This window comes from Staurois parvus, unplaced genomic scaffold (genome assembly GCF_062004578.1).
Source record: "Staurois parvus isolate SC_StPar_1 unplaced genomic scaffold, SC_StPar_1.0 ptg000276l, whole genome shotgun sequence".
In the NCBI taxonomy this organism is placed as follows: domain Eukaryota; kingdom Metazoa; phylum Chordata; class Amphibia; order Anura; family Ranidae; genus Staurois; species Staurois parvus.
In genome coordinates, this window is record NW_028318072.1 from 2,563,769 (window position 1) to 2,577,377 (window position 13,609).

The 13,609-nt window shown below is 46.9% G+C and overlaps 16 non-coding genes across 16 annotated transcripts; all 16 read left to right on the forward strand.

Moving 5' to 3' along the window:
- Window positions 1-539: 539 nt before the first annotated feature.
- On the forward strand, window positions 540-632 carry TRNAI-UAU (transfer RNA isoleucine (anticodon UAU)). Its single transcript is given in 2 exon segments — window positions 540-577; window positions 597-632. It is a non-coding gene; the product is annotated as a tRNA-Ile (tRNA).
- Window positions 633-1,047: 415 nt separating this feature from the next.
- TRNAR-CCU (transfer RNA arginine (anticodon CCU)) lies at window positions 1,048-1,120 on the forward strand. Its single transcript has one exon. It is a non-coding gene; the product is annotated as a tRNA-Arg (tRNA).
- Window positions 1,121-2,268: 1,148 nt separating this feature from the next.
- TRNAI-UAU (transfer RNA isoleucine (anticodon UAU)) lies at window positions 2,269-2,361 on the forward strand. The gene is given in 2 exon segments: window positions 2,269-2,306; window positions 2,326-2,361. It is a non-coding gene; the product is annotated as a tRNA-Ile (tRNA).
- A 415-nt stretch (window positions 2,362-2,776) lies between these two features.
- TRNAR-CCU (transfer RNA arginine (anticodon CCU)) lies at window positions 2,777-2,849 on the forward strand. The gene has a single exon. It is a non-coding gene; the product is annotated as a tRNA-Arg (tRNA).
- A 1,148-nt stretch (window positions 2,850-3,997) lies between these two features.
- On the forward strand, window positions 3,998-4,090 carry TRNAI-UAU (transfer RNA isoleucine (anticodon UAU)). Its single transcript is given in 2 exon segments — window positions 3,998-4,035; window positions 4,055-4,090. It is a non-coding gene; the product is annotated as a tRNA-Ile (tRNA).
- A 415-nt stretch (window positions 4,091-4,505) lies between these two features.
- On the forward strand, window positions 4,506-4,578 carry TRNAR-CCU (transfer RNA arginine (anticodon CCU)). The gene has a single exon. It is a non-coding gene; the product is annotated as a tRNA-Arg (tRNA).
- A 1,148-nt stretch (window positions 4,579-5,726) lies between these two features.
- On the forward strand, window positions 5,727-5,819 carry TRNAI-UAU (transfer RNA isoleucine (anticodon UAU)). The gene is given in 2 exon segments: window positions 5,727-5,764; window positions 5,784-5,819. It is a non-coding gene; the product is annotated as a tRNA-Ile (tRNA).
- Window positions 5,820-6,234: 415 nt separating this feature from the next.
- Window positions 6,235-6,307, forward strand: TRNAR-CCU (transfer RNA arginine (anticodon CCU)). Its single transcript has one exon. It is a non-coding gene; the product is annotated as a tRNA-Arg (tRNA).
- Window positions 6,308-7,455: 1,148 nt separating this feature from the next.
- Window positions 7,456-7,548, forward strand: TRNAI-UAU (transfer RNA isoleucine (anticodon UAU)). Its single transcript is given in 2 exon segments — window positions 7,456-7,493; window positions 7,513-7,548. It is a non-coding gene; the product is annotated as a tRNA-Ile (tRNA).
- Window positions 7,549-7,963: 415 nt separating this feature from the next.
- TRNAR-CCU (transfer RNA arginine (anticodon CCU)) lies at window positions 7,964-8,036 on the forward strand. Its single transcript has one exon. It is a non-coding gene; the product is annotated as a tRNA-Arg (tRNA).
- A 1,148-nt stretch (window positions 8,037-9,184) lies between these two features.
- On the forward strand, window positions 9,185-9,277 carry TRNAI-UAU (transfer RNA isoleucine (anticodon UAU)). Its single transcript is given in 2 exon segments — window positions 9,185-9,222; window positions 9,242-9,277. It is a non-coding gene; the product is annotated as a tRNA-Ile (tRNA).
- A 415-nt stretch (window positions 9,278-9,692) lies between these two features.
- TRNAR-CCU (transfer RNA arginine (anticodon CCU)) lies at window positions 9,693-9,765 on the forward strand. Its single transcript has one exon. It is a non-coding gene; the product is annotated as a tRNA-Arg (tRNA).
- A 1,148-nt stretch (window positions 9,766-10,913) lies between these two features.
- TRNAI-UAU (transfer RNA isoleucine (anticodon UAU)) lies at window positions 10,914-11,006 on the forward strand. The gene is given in 2 exon segments: window positions 10,914-10,951; window positions 10,971-11,006. It is a non-coding gene; the product is annotated as a tRNA-Ile (tRNA).
- A 415-nt stretch (window positions 11,007-11,421) lies between these two features.
- Window positions 11,422-11,494, forward strand: TRNAR-CCU (transfer RNA arginine (anticodon CCU)). Its single transcript has one exon. It is a non-coding gene; the product is annotated as a tRNA-Arg (tRNA).
- Window positions 11,495-12,642: 1,148 nt separating this feature from the next.
- On the forward strand, window positions 12,643-12,735 carry TRNAI-UAU (transfer RNA isoleucine (anticodon UAU)). Its single transcript is given in 2 exon segments — window positions 12,643-12,680; window positions 12,700-12,735. It is a non-coding gene; the product is annotated as a tRNA-Ile (tRNA).
- Window positions 12,736-13,150: 415 nt separating this feature from the next.
- On the forward strand, window positions 13,151-13,223 carry TRNAR-CCU (transfer RNA arginine (anticodon CCU)). Its single transcript has one exon. It is a non-coding gene; the product is annotated as a tRNA-Arg (tRNA).
- Window positions 13,224-13,609: the final 386 nt, after the last annotated feature.

The window sequence follows — 13,609 nt, forward strand, 5'->3', positions numbered from 1 at the left end:
CTGGAACGTGTTCAGATGTCTGCTTGCCGCAAGAGGGCAGAAATCGAACCTCATGTGGATCGCCAGCTTTTCTGCCAAACAGAGCATCAAAATTCTCAACCCAGTCGCTGGAGAGTGGCTTTTCAGATCTATAAAGAACTCTTGCGCTTTAGCTGGGTTTACCCACAAACTGACTTTGGCATGCTGCATTCTAGAGGGACTTGGCATAACCTGACACTTCTTGGTTTACAGTGGCTCTTTCAGTAACTTTTCAAATGTGCATGAATACATGGCTGACACGTCACGATAGCATTTTCAATTTCATTTTTTCCTCTTCTCAAAACGGCTCTCCCTTTTATCTTTAAAAGCTGTCCTTGAGCTCCAGTCAAGTGACTTTGGCAGTGTTTTTTCTAGCAGTACCTCTTACCTACCATTTCTTGCTAGGAAAGAAGGACCATTCCCTTCTTTCTGAGGCGAGCAGGAGTTTAGGTGCAGGATTACTTGGAGGCCTACGATAAACTGAGGCGAGATGGATGAGGAATCTGCCCGCTAAAGACAGCGCTCCAGTGGCGCAATCGGTCAGCGCGCGGTACTTATATGGCAGTATCTGTTGAGCAATGCCGAGGTTGTGAGTTCGAGCCTCACCTGGAGCATGCTTTTCCTTCCTTTTTGCCTTTTTTAATGGAATATTTAATCAGCTGTTACACCCTGCGGCCTGAGAACTTTACCGCAAGGCTGTAAGCGGTCAAAGAAAGTGAAGGGTGTTTTCGCCAGTGGTGCTTGAATGAGCTGTCTTTCACTTACACTGAGCGCATGCTCTAAATTGTGGAACAAAAGTGATAACCAGAATGTGCTACTTGTTGAAAAGAGGTGTGGGGAGCTACGACACTGCTTTTCAGTTTGAGCAAACCCATTCTTCTGACTCCGTAGCTCAATCTGCTTGGAATTCTGTAGGACGTTTGCAAGGGAATATCAAAACAGAGACCTTGCCACCCTTACCTTGGCAAGAAGAAAAACGGATGACCTCTACAGGAGAAAAGAAGAAGCTTTGGCAGGGTCTTGAGGCAAGCCCCAGTGGCCTAATGGATAAGGCACTGGCCTCCTAAGCCAGGGATTGTGGGTTCGAGTCCCATCTGGGGTGTCGGATATCTTGCTTGTTCCTTTAAGCCAGGACTCCTTCCAGGCAGCTTCAAACATCAGCCAAGAATGAAATATAAAAACCATCACCGAGGGCAGCTACCTTTCTCTGCTTCACGTGTCAGTCCCTGAAGTCCTCTCTCCTGATGCCTTAATCTAAATGTGTGTGCCAATCACTATGTCGCAGAAGTACAGTGTGCCTCAGATGACTTGGCTTAGTTGACCAGCATGCTCTGGAAAAGATACAAATACTAATCTCCAGCAGCGCTTCGGACAAAAAAAGTGTCCAACTCCACAGAAAGGAAAAGCAGCTTTTCTTAGGAAGGACTTTTGCCATCCGTCCGGCATTCTCCTGACATCCCGCGGTGGCATGCAAATCTCCACTGGGAAATGGCCATCCTCAAGGGAAATGGCCATCTTGACAGGCATCCTAGGTAAGCTTAAACAGCGGGAAGGCATTTCCGACCTTTTTGTGTCAGTCCCAGAAGTGTTTTTCTTGATGTATCAAGCTATATGAATAGCAGTCAGAATCGCACCTTAGCGCTGTGCCTCCTTTGCCTCAAATGACATGGTGTTGTTGCGTTTCCTGAGATTCACAAAAATAGTTGCTGCTCTGGAACGTGTTCAGATGTCTGCTTGCCGCAAGAGGGCAGAAATCGAACCTCATGTGGATCGCCAGCTTTTCTGCCAAACAGAGCATCAAAATTCTCAACCCAGTCGCTGGAGAGTGGCTTTTCAGATCTATAAAGAACTCTTGCGCTTTAGCTGGGTTTACCCACAAACTGACTTTGGCATGCTGCATTCTAGAGGGACTTGGCATAACCTGACACTTCTTGGTTTACAGTGGCTCTTTCAGTAACTTTTCAAATGTGCATGAATACATGGCTGACACGTCACGATAGCATTTTCAATTTCATTTTTTCCTCTTCTCAAAACAGCTCTCCCTTTTATCTTTAAAAGCTGTCCTTGAGCTCCAGTCAAGTGACTTTGGCAGTGTTTTTTCTAGCAGTACCTCTTACCTACCATTTCTTGCTAGGAAAGAAGGACCATTCCCTTCTTTCTGAGGCGAGCAGGAGTTTAGGTGCAGGATTACTTGGAGGCCTACGATAAACTGAGGCGAGATGGATGAGGAATCTGCCCGCTAAAGACAGCGCTCCAGTGGCGCAATCGGTCAGCGCGCGGTACTTATATGGCAGTATCTGTTGAGCAATGCCGAGGTTGTGAGTTCGAGCCTCACCTGGAGCATGCTTTTCCTTCCTTTTTGCCTTTTTTAATGGAATATTTAATCAGCTGTTACACCCTGCGGCCTGAGAACTTTACCGCAAGGCTGTAAGCGGTCAAAGAAAGTGAAGGGTGTTTTCGCCAGTGGTGCTTGAATGAGCTGTCTTTCACTTACACTGAGCGCATGCTCTAAATTGTGGAACAAAAGTGATAACCAGAATGTGCTACTTGTTGAAAAGAGGTGTGGGGAGCTACGACACTGCTTTTCAGTTTGAGCAAACCCATTCTTCTGACTCCGTAGCTCAATCTGCTTGGAATTCTGTAGGACGTTTGCAAGGGAAAATCAAAACAGAGACCTTGCCACCCTTACCTTGGCAAGAAGAAGAACGGATGACCTCTACAGGAGAAAAGAAGAAGCTTTGGCAGGGTCTTGAGGCAAGCCCCAGTGGCCTAATGGATAAGGCACTGGCCTCCTAAGCCAGGGATTGTGGGTTCGAGTCCCATCTGGGGTGTCGGATATCTTGCTTGTTCCTTTAAGCCAGGACTCCTTCCAGGCAGCTTCAAACATCAGCCAAGAATGAAATATAAAAACCATCACCGAGGGCAGCTACCTTTCTCTGCTTCACGTGTCAGTCCCTGAAGTCCTCTCTCCTGATGCCTTAATCTAAATGTGTGTGCCAATCACTATGTCGCAGAAGTACAGTGTGCCTCAGATGACTTGGCTTAGTTGACCAGCATGCTCTGGAAAAGATACAAATACTAATCTCCAGCAGCGCTTCGGACAAAAAAAGTGTCCAACTCCACAGAAAGGAAAAGCAGCTTTTCTTAGGAAGGACTTTTGCCATCCGTCCGGCATTCTCCTGACATCCCGCGGTGGCATGCAAATCTCCACTGGGAAATGGCCATCCTCAAGGGAAATGGCCATCTTGACAGGCATCCTAGGTAAGCTTAAACAGCGGGAAGGCATTTCCGACCTTTTTGTGTCAGTCCCAGAAGTGTTTTTCTTGATGTATCAAGCTATATGAATAGCAGTCAGAATCGCACCTTAGCGTTGTGCCTCCTTTGCCTCAAATGACATGGTGTTGTTGCGTTTCCTGAGATTCACAAAAATAGTTGCTGCTCTGGAACGTGTTCAGATGTCTGCTTGCCGCAAGAGGGCAGAAATCGAACCTCATGTGGATCGCCAGCTTTTCTGCCAAACAGAGCATCAAAATTCTCAACCCAGTCGCTGGAGAGTGGCTTTTCAGATCTATAAAGAACTCTTGCGCTTTAGCTGGGTTTACCCACAAACTGACTTTGGCATGCTGCATTCTAGAGGGACTTGGCATAACCTGACACTTCTTGGTTTACAGTGGCTCTTTCAGTAACTTTTCAAATGTGCATGAATACATGGCTGACACGTCACGATAGCATTTTCAATTTCATTTTTTCCTCTTCTCAAAACAGCTCTCCCTTTTATCTTTAAAAGCTGTCCTTGAGCTCCAGTCAAGTGACTTTGGCAGTGTTTTTTCTAGCAGTACCTCTTACCTACCATTTCTTGCTAGGAAAGAAGGACCATTCCCTTCTTTCTGAGGCGAGCAGGAGTTTAGGTGCAGGATTACTTGGAGGCCTACGATAAACTGAGGCGAGATGGATGAGGAATCTGCCCGCTAAAGACAGCGCTCCAGTGGCGCAATCGGTCAGCGCGCGGTACTTATATGGCAGTATCTGTTGAGCAATGCCGAGGTTGTGAGTTCGAGCCTCACCTGGAGCATGCTTTTCCTTCCTTTTTGCCTTTTTTAATGGAATATTTAATCAGCTGTTACACCCTGCGGCCTGAGAACTTTACCGCAAGGCTGTAAGCGGTCAAAGAAAGTGAAGGGTGTTTTCGCCAGTGGTGCTTGAATGAGCTGTCTTTCACTTACACTGAGCGCATGCTCTAAATTGTGGAACAAAAGTGATAACCAGAATGTGCTACTTGTTGAAAAGAGGTGTGGGGAGCTACGACACTGCTTTTCAGTTTGAGCAAACCCATTCTTCTGACTCCGTAGCTCAATCTGCTTGGAATTCTGTAGGACGTTTGCAAGGGAAAATCAAAACAGAGACCTTGCCACCCTTACCTTGGCAAGAAGAAGAACGGATGACCTCTACAGGAGAAAAGAAGAAGCTTTGGCAGGGTCTTGAGGCAAGCCCCAGTGGCCTAATGGATAAGGCACTGGCCTCCTAAGCCAGGGATTGTGGGTTCGAGTCCCATCTGGGGTGTCGGATATCTTGCTTGTTCCTTTAAGCCAGGACTCCTTCCAGGCAGCTTCAAACATCAGCCAAGAATGAAATATAAAAACCATCACCGAGGGCAGCTACCTTTCTCTGCTTCACGTGTCAGTCCCTGAAGTCCTCTCTCCTGATGCCTTAATCTAAATGTGTGTGCCAATCACTATGTCGCAGAAGTACAGTGTGCCTCAGATGACTTGGCTTAGTTGACCAGCATGCTCTGGAAAAGATACAAATACTAATCTCCAGCAGCGCTTCGGACAAAAAAAGTGTCCAACTCCACAGAAAGGAAAAGCAGCTTTTCTTAGGAAGGACTTTTGCCATCCGTCCGGCATTCTCCTGACATCCCGCGGTGGCATGCAAATCTCCACTGGGAAATGGCCATCCTCAAGGGAAATGGCCATCTTGACAGGCATCCTAGGTAAGCTTAAACAGCGGGAAGGCATTTCCGACCTTTTTGTGTCAGTCCCAGAAGTGTTTTTCTTGATGTATCAAGCTATATGAATAGCAGTCAGAATCGCACCTTAGCGCTGTGCCTCCTTTGCCTCAAATGACATGGTGTTGTTGCGTTTCCTGAGATTCACAAAAATAGTTGCTGCTCTGGAACGTGTTCAGATGTCTGCTTGCCGCAAGAGGGCAGAAATCGAACCTCATGTGGATCGCCAGCTTTTCTGCCAAACAGAGCATCAAAATTCTCAACCCAGTCGCTGGAGAGTGGCTTTTCAGATCTATAAAGAACTCTTGCGCTTTAGCTGGGTTTACCCACAAACTGACTTTGGCATGCTGCATTCTAGAGGGACTTGGCATAACCTGACACTTCTTGGTTTACAGTGGCTCTTTCAGTAACTTTTCAAATGTGCATGAATACATGGCTGACACGTCACGATAGCATTTTCAATTTCATTTTTTCCTCTTCTCAAAACAGCTCTCCCTTTTATCTTTAAAAGCTGTCCTTGAGCTCCAGTCAAGTGACTTTGGCAGTGTTTTTTCTAGCAGTACCTCTTACCTACCATTTCTTGCTAGGAAAGAAGGACCATTCCCTTCTTTCTGAGGCGAGCAGGAGTTTAGGTGCAGGATTACTTGGAGGCCTACGATAAACTGAGGCGAGATGGATGAGGAATCTGCCCGCTAAAGACAGCGCTCCAGTGGCGCAATCGGTCAGCGCGCGGTACTTATATGGCAGTATCTGTTGAGCAATGCCGAGGTTGTGAGTTCGAGCCTCACCTGGAGCATGCTTTTCCTTCCTTTTTGCCTTTTTTAATGGAATATTTAATCAGCTGTTACACCCTGCGGCCTGAGAACTTTACCGCAAGGCTGTAAGCGGTCAAAGAAAGTGAAGGGTGTTTTCGCCAGTGGTGCTTGAATGAGCTGTCTTTCACTTACACTGAGCGCATGCTCTAAATTGTGGAACAAAAGTGATAACCAGAATGTGCTACTTGTTGAAAAGAGGTGTGGGGAGCTACGACACTGCTTTTCAGTTTGAGCAAACCCATTCTTCTGACTCCGTAGCTCAATCTGCTTGGAATTCTGTAGGACGTTTGCAAGGGAAAATCAAAACAGAGACCTTGCCACCCTTACCTTGGCAAGAAGAAGAACGGATGACCTCTACAGGAGAAAAGAAGAAGCTTTGGCAGGGTCTTGAGGCAAGCCCCAGTGGCCTAATGGATAAGGCACTGGCCTCCTAAGCCAGGGATTGTGGGTTCGAGTCCCATCTGGGGTGTCGGATATCTTGCTTGTTCCTTTAAGCCAGGACTCCTTCCAGGCAGCTTCAAACATCAGCCAAGAATGAAATATAAAAACCATCACCGAGGGCAGCTACCTTTCTCTGCTTCACGTGTCAGTCCCTGAAGTCCTCTCTCCTGATGCCTTAATCTAAATGTGTGTGCCAATCACTATGTCGCAGAAGTACAGTGTGCCTCAGATGACTTGGCTTAGTTGACCAGCATGCTCTGGAAAAGATACAAATACTAATCTCCAGCAGCGCTTCGGACAAAAAAAGTGTCCAACTCCACAGAAAGGAAAAGCAGCTTTTCTTAGGAAGGACTTTTGCCATCCGTCCGGCATTCTCCTGACATCCCGCGGTGGCATGCAAATCTCCACTGGGAAATGGCCATCCTCAAGGGAAATGGCCATCTTGACAGGCATCCTAGGTAAGCTTAAACAGCGGGAAGGCATTTCCGACCTTTTTGTGTCAGTCCCAGAAGTGTTTTTCTTGATGTATCAAGCTATATGAATAGCAGTCAGAATCGCACCTTAGCGCTGTGCCTCCTTTGCCTCAAATGACATGGTGTTGTTGCGTTTCCTGAGATTCACAAAAATAGTTGCTGCTCTGGAACGTGTTCAGATGTCTGCTTGCCGCAAGAGGGCAGAAATCGAACCTCATGTGGATCGCCAGCTTTTCTGCCAAACAGAGCATCAAAATTCTCCACCCAGTCGCTGGAGAGTGGCTTTTCAGATCTATAAAGAACTCTTGCGCTTTAGCTGGGTTTACCCACAAACTGACTTTGGCATGCTGCATTCTAGAGGGACTTGGCATAACCTGACACTTCTTGGTTTACAGTGGCTCTTTCAGTAACTTTTCAAATGTGCATGAATACATGGCTGACACGTCACGATAGCATTTTCAATTTCATTTTTTCCTCTTCTCAAAACAGCTCTCCCTTTTATCTTTAAAAGCTGTCCTTGAGCTCCAGTCAAGTGACTTTGGCAGTGTTTTTTCTAGCAGTACCTCTTACCTACCATTTCTTGCTAGGAAAGAAGGACCATTCCCTTCTTTCTGAGGCGAGCAGGAGTTTAGGTGCAGGATTACTTGGAGGCCTACGATAAACTGAGGCGAGATGGATGAGGAATCTGCCCGCTAAAGACAGCGCTCCAGTGGCGCAATCGGTCAGCGCGCGGTACTTATATGGCAGTATCTGTTGAGCAATGCCGAGGTTGTGAGTTCGAGCCTCACCTGGAGCATGCTTTTCCTTCCTTTTTGCCTTTTTTAATGGAATATTTAATCAGCTGTTACACCCTGCGGCCTGAGAACTTTACCGCAAGGCTGTAAGCGGTCAAAGAAAGTGAAGGGTGTTTTCGCCAGTGGTGCTTGAATGAGCTGTCTTTCACTTACACTGAGCGCATGCTCTAAATTGTGGAACAAAAGTGATAACCAGAATGTGCTACTTGTTGAAAAGAGGTGTGGGGAGCTACGACACTGCTTTTCAGTTTGAGCAAACCCATTCTTCTGACTCCGTAGCGCAATCTGCTTGGAATTCTGTAGGACGTTTGCAAGGGAAAATCAAAACAGAGACCTTGCCACCCTTACCTTGGCAAGAAGAAGAACGGATGACCTCTACAGGAGAAAAGAAGAAGCTTTGGCAGGGTCTTGAGGCAAGCCCCAGTGGCCTAATGGATAAGGCACTGGCCTCCTAAGCCAGGGATTGTGGGTTCGAGTCCCATCTGGGGTGTAGGATATCTTGCTTGTTCCTTTAAGCCAGGACTCCTTCCAGGCAGCTTCAAACATCAGCCAAGAATGAAATATAAAAACCATCACCGAGGGCAGCTACCTTTCTCTGCTTCACGTGTCAGTCCCTGAAGTCCTCTCTCCTGATGCCTTAATCTAAATGTGTGTGCCAATCACTATGTCGCAGAAGTACAGTGTGCCTCAGATGACTTGGCTTAGTTGACCAGCATGCTCTGGAAAAGATACAAATACTAATCTCCAGCAGCGCTTCGGACAAAAAAAGTGTCCAACTCCACAGAAAGGAAAAGCAGCTTTTCTTAGGAAGGACTTTTGCCATCCGTCCGGCATTCTCCTGACATCCCGCGGTGGCATGCAAATCTCCACTGGGAAATGGCCATCCTCAAGGGAAATGGCCATCTTGACAGGCATCCTAGGTAAGCTTAAACAGCGGGAAGGCATTTCCGACCTTTTTGTGTCAGTCCCAGAAGTGTTTTTCTTGATGTATCAAGCTATATGAATAGCAGTCAGAATCGCACCTTAGCGCTGTGCCTCCTTTGCCTCAAATGACATGGTGTTGTTGCGTTTCCTGAGATTCACAAAAATAGTTGCTGCTCTGGAACGTGTTCAGATGTCTGCTTGCCGCAAGAGGGCAGAAATCGAACCTCATGTGGATCGCCAGCTTTTCTGCCAAACAGAGCATCAAAATTCTCAACCCAGTCGCTGGAGAGTGGCTTTTCAGATCTATAAAGAACTCTTGCGCTTTAGCTGGGTTTACCCACAAACTGACTTTGGCATGCTGCATTCTAGAGGGACTTGGCATAACCTGACACTTCTTGGTTTACAGTGGCTCTTTCAGTAACTTTTCAAATGTGCATGAATACATGGCTGACACGTCACGATAGCATTTTCAATTTCATTTTTTCCTCTTCTCAAAACAGCTCTCCCTTTTATCTTTAAAAGCTGTCCTTGAGCTCCAGTCAAGTGACTTTGGCAGTGTTTTTTCTAGCAGTACCTCTTACCTACCATTTCTTGCTAGGAAAGAAGGACCATTCCCTTCTTTCTGAGGCGAGCAGGAGTTTAGGTGCAGGATTACTTGGAGGCCTACGATAAACTGAGGCGAGATGGATGAGGAATCTGCCCGCTAAAGACAGCGCTCCAGTGGCGCAATCGGTCAGCGCGCGGTACTTATATGGCAGTATCTGTTGAGCAATGCCGAGGTTGTGAGTTCAAGCCTCACCTGGAGCATGCTTTTCCTTCCTTTTTGCCTTTTTTAATGGAATATTTAATCAGCTGTTACACCCTGCGGCCTGAGAACTTTACCGCAAGGCTGTAAGCGGTCAAAGAAAGTGATGGGTGTTTTCGCCAGTGGTGCTTGAATGAGCTGTCTTTCACTTACACTGAGCGCATGCTCTAAATTGTGGAACAAAAGTGATAACCAGAATGTGCTACTTGTTGAAAAGAGGTGTGGGGAGCTACGACACTGCTTTTCAGTTTGAGCAAACCCATTCTTCTGACTCCGTAGCTCAATCTGCTTGGAATTCTGTAGGACGTTTGCAAGGGAAAATCAAAACAGAGACCTTGCCACCCTTACCTTGGCAAGAAGAAGAACGGATGACCTCTACAGGAGAAAAGAAGAAGCTTTGGCAGGGTCTTGAGGCAAGCCCCAGTGGCCTAATGGATAAGGCACTGGCCTCCTAAGCCAGGGATTGTGGGTTCGAGTCCCATCTGGGGTGTAGGATATCTTGCTTGTTCCTTTAAGCCAGGACTCCTTCCAGGCAGCTTCAAACATCAGCCAAGAATGAAATATAAAAACCATCACCGAGGGCAGCTACCTTTCTCTGCTTCACGTGTCAGTCCCTGAAGTCCTCTCTCCTGATGCCTTAATCTAAATGTGTGTGCCAATCACTATGTCGCAGAAGTACAGTGTGCCTCAGATGACTTGGCTTAGTTGACCAGCATGCTCTGGAAAAGATACAAATACTAATCTCCAGCAGCGCTTCGGACAAAAAAAGTGTCCAACTCCACAGAAAGGAAAAGCAGCTTTTCTTAGGAAGGACTTTTGCCATCCGTCCGGCATTCTCCTGACATCCCGCGGTGGCATGCAAATCTCCACTGGGAAATGGCCATCCTCAAGGGAAATGGCCATCTTGACAGGCATCCTAGGTAAGCTTAAACAGCGGGAAGGCATTTCCGACCTTTTTGTGTCAGTCCCAGAAGTGTTTTTCTTGATGTATCAAGCTATATGAATAGCAGTCAGAATCGCACCTTAGCGCTGTGCCTCCTTTGCCTCAAATGACATGGTGTTGTTGCGTTTCCTGAGATTCACAAAAATAGTTGCTGCTCTGGAACGTGTTCAGATGTCTGCTTGCCGCAAGAGGGCAGAAATCGAACCTCATGTGGATCGCCAGCTTTTCTGCCAAACAGAGCATCAAAATTCTCAACCCAGTCGCTGGAGAGTGGCTTTTCAGATCTATAAAGAACTCTTGCGCTTTAGCTGGGTTTACCCACAAACTGACTTTGGCATGCTGCATTCTAGAGGGACTTGGCATAACCTGACACTTCTTGGTTTACAGTGGCTCTTTCAGTAACTTTTCAAATGTGCATGAATACATGGCTGACACGTCACGATAGCATTTTCAATTTCATTTTTTCCTCTTCTCAAAACGGCTCTCCCTTTTATCTTTAAAAGCTGTCCTTGAGCTCCAGTCAAGTGACTTTGGCAGTGTTTTTTCTAGCAGTACCTCTTACCTACCATTTCTTGCTAGGAAAGAAGGACCATTCCCTTCTTTCTGAGGCGAGCAGGAGTTTAGGTGCAGGATTACTTGGAGGCCTACGATAAACTGAGGCGAGATGGATGAGGAATCTGCCCGCTAAAGACAGCGCTCCAGTGGCGCAATCGGTCAGCGCGCGGTACTTATATGGCAGTATCTGTTGAGCAATGCCGAGGTTGTGAGTTCGAGCCTCACCTGGAGCATGCTTTTCCTTCCTTTTTGCCTTTTTTAATGGAATATTTAATCAGCTGTTACACCCTGCGGCCTGAGAACTTTACCGCAAGGCTGTAAGCGGTCAAAGAAAGTGAAGGGTGTTTTCGCCAGTGGTGCTTGAATGAGCTGTCTTTCACTTACACTGAGCGCATGCTCTAAATTGTGGAACAAAAGTGATAACCAGAATGTGCTACTTGTTGAAAAGAGGTGTGGGGAGCTACGACACTGCTTTTCAGTTTGAGCAAACCCATTCTTCTGACTCCGTAGCTCAATCTGCTTGGAATTCTGTAGGACGTTTGCAAGGGAATATCAAAACAGAGACCTTGCCACCCTTACCTTGGCAAGAAGAAGAACGGATGACCTCTACAGGAGAAAAGAAGAAGCTTTGGCAGGGTCTTGAGGCAAGCCCCAGTGGCCTAATGGATAAGGCACTGGCCTCCTAAGCCAGGGATTGTGGGTTCGAGTCCCATCTGGGGTGTCGGATATCTTGCTTGTTCCTTTAAGCCAGGACTCCTTCCAGGCAGCTTCAAACATCAGCCAAGAATGAAATATAAAAACCATCACCGAGGGCAGCTACCTTTCTCTGCTTCACGTGTCAGTCCCTGAAGTCCTCTCTCCTGATGCCTTAATCTAAATGTGTGTGCCAATCACTATGTCGCAGAAGTACAGTGTGCCTCAGATGACTTGGCTTAGTTGACCAGCATGCTCTGGAAAAGATACAAATACTAATCTCCAGCAGCGCTTCGGACAAAAAAAGTGTCCAACTCCACAGAAAGGAAAAGCAGCTTTTCTTAGGAAGGACTTTTGCCATCCGTCCGGCATTCTCCTGACATCCCGCGGTGGCATGCAAATCTCCACTGGGAAATGGCCATCCTCAAGGGAAATGGCCATCTTGACAGGCATCCTAGGTAAGCTTAAACAGCGGGAAGGCATTTCCGACCTTTTTGTGTCAGTCCCAGAAGTGTTTTTCTTGATGTATCAAGCTATATGAATAGCAGTCAGAATCGCACCTTAGCGCTGTGCCTCCTTTGCCTCAAATGACATGGTGTTGTTGCGTTTCCTGAGATTCACAAAAATAGTTGCTGCTCTGGAACGTGTTCAGATGTCTGCTTGCCGCAAGAGGGCAGAAATCGAACCTCATGTGGATCGCCAGCTTTTCTGCCAAACAGAGCATCAAAATTCTCAACCCAGTCGCTGGAGAGTGGCTTTTCAGATCTATAAAGAACTCTTGCGCTTTAGCTGGGTTTACCCACAAACTGACTTTGGCATGCTGCATTCTAGAGGGACTTGGCATAACCTGACACTTCTTGGTTTACAGTGGCTCTTTCAGTAACTTTTCAAATGTGCATGAATACATGGCTGACACGTCACGATAGCATTTTCAATTTCATTTTTTCCTCTTCTCAAAACAGCTCTCCCTTTTATCTTTAAAAGCTGTCCTTGAGCTCCAGTCAAGTGACTTTGGCAGTGTTTTTTCTAGCAGTACCTCTTACCTACCATTTCTTGCTAGGAAAGAAGGACCATTCCCTTCTTTCTGAGGCGAGCAGGAGTTTAGGTGCAGGATTACTTGGAGGCCTACGATAAACTGAGGCGAGATGGATGAGGAATCTGCCCGCTAAAGACAGCGCTCCAGTGGCGCAATCGGTCAGCGCGCGGTACTTATATGGCAGTATCTGTTGAGCAATGCCGAGGTTGTGAGTTCGAGCCTCACCTGGAGCATGCTTTTCCTTCCTTTTTGCCTTTTTTAATGGAATATTTAATCAGCTGTTACACCCTGCGGCCTGAGAACTTTACCGCAAGGCTGTAAGCGGTCAAAGAAAGTGAAGGGTGTTTTCGCCAGTGGTGCTTGAATGAGCTGTCTTTCACTTACACTGAGCGCATGCTCTAAATTGTGGAACAAAAGTGATAACCAGAATGTGCTACTTGTTGAAAAGAGGTGTGGGGAGCTACGACACTGCTTTTCAGTTTGAGCAAACCCATTCTTCTGACTCCGTAGCTCAATCTGCTTGGAATTCTGTAGGACGTTTGCAAGGGAAAATCAAAACAGAGACCTTGCCACCCTTACCTTGGCAAGAAGAAGAACGGATGACCTCTACAGGAGAAAAGAAGAAGCTTTGGCAGGGTCTTGAGGCAAGCCCCAGTGGCCTAATGGATAAGGCACTGGCCTCCTAAGCCAGGGATTGTGGGTTCGAGTCCCATCTGGGGTGTCGGATATCTTGCTTGTTCCTTTAAGCCAGGACTCCTTCCAGGCAGCTTCAAACATCAGCCAAGAATGAAATATAAAAACCATCACCGAGGGCAGCTACCTTTCTCTGCTTCACGTGTCAGTCCCTGAAGTCCTCTCTCCTGATGCCTTAATCTAAATGTGTGTGCCAATCACTATGTCGCAGAAGTACAGTGTGCCTCAGATGACTTGGCTTAGTTGACCAGCATGCTCTGGAAAAGATACAAATACTAATCTCCAGCAGCGCTTCGGACAAAAAAAGTGTCCAACTCCACAGAAAGGAAAAGCAGCTTTTCTTAGGAAGGACTTTTGCCATCCGTCCGGCATTCTCCTGACATCCCGCGGTGGCATGCAAATCTCCACTGGGAA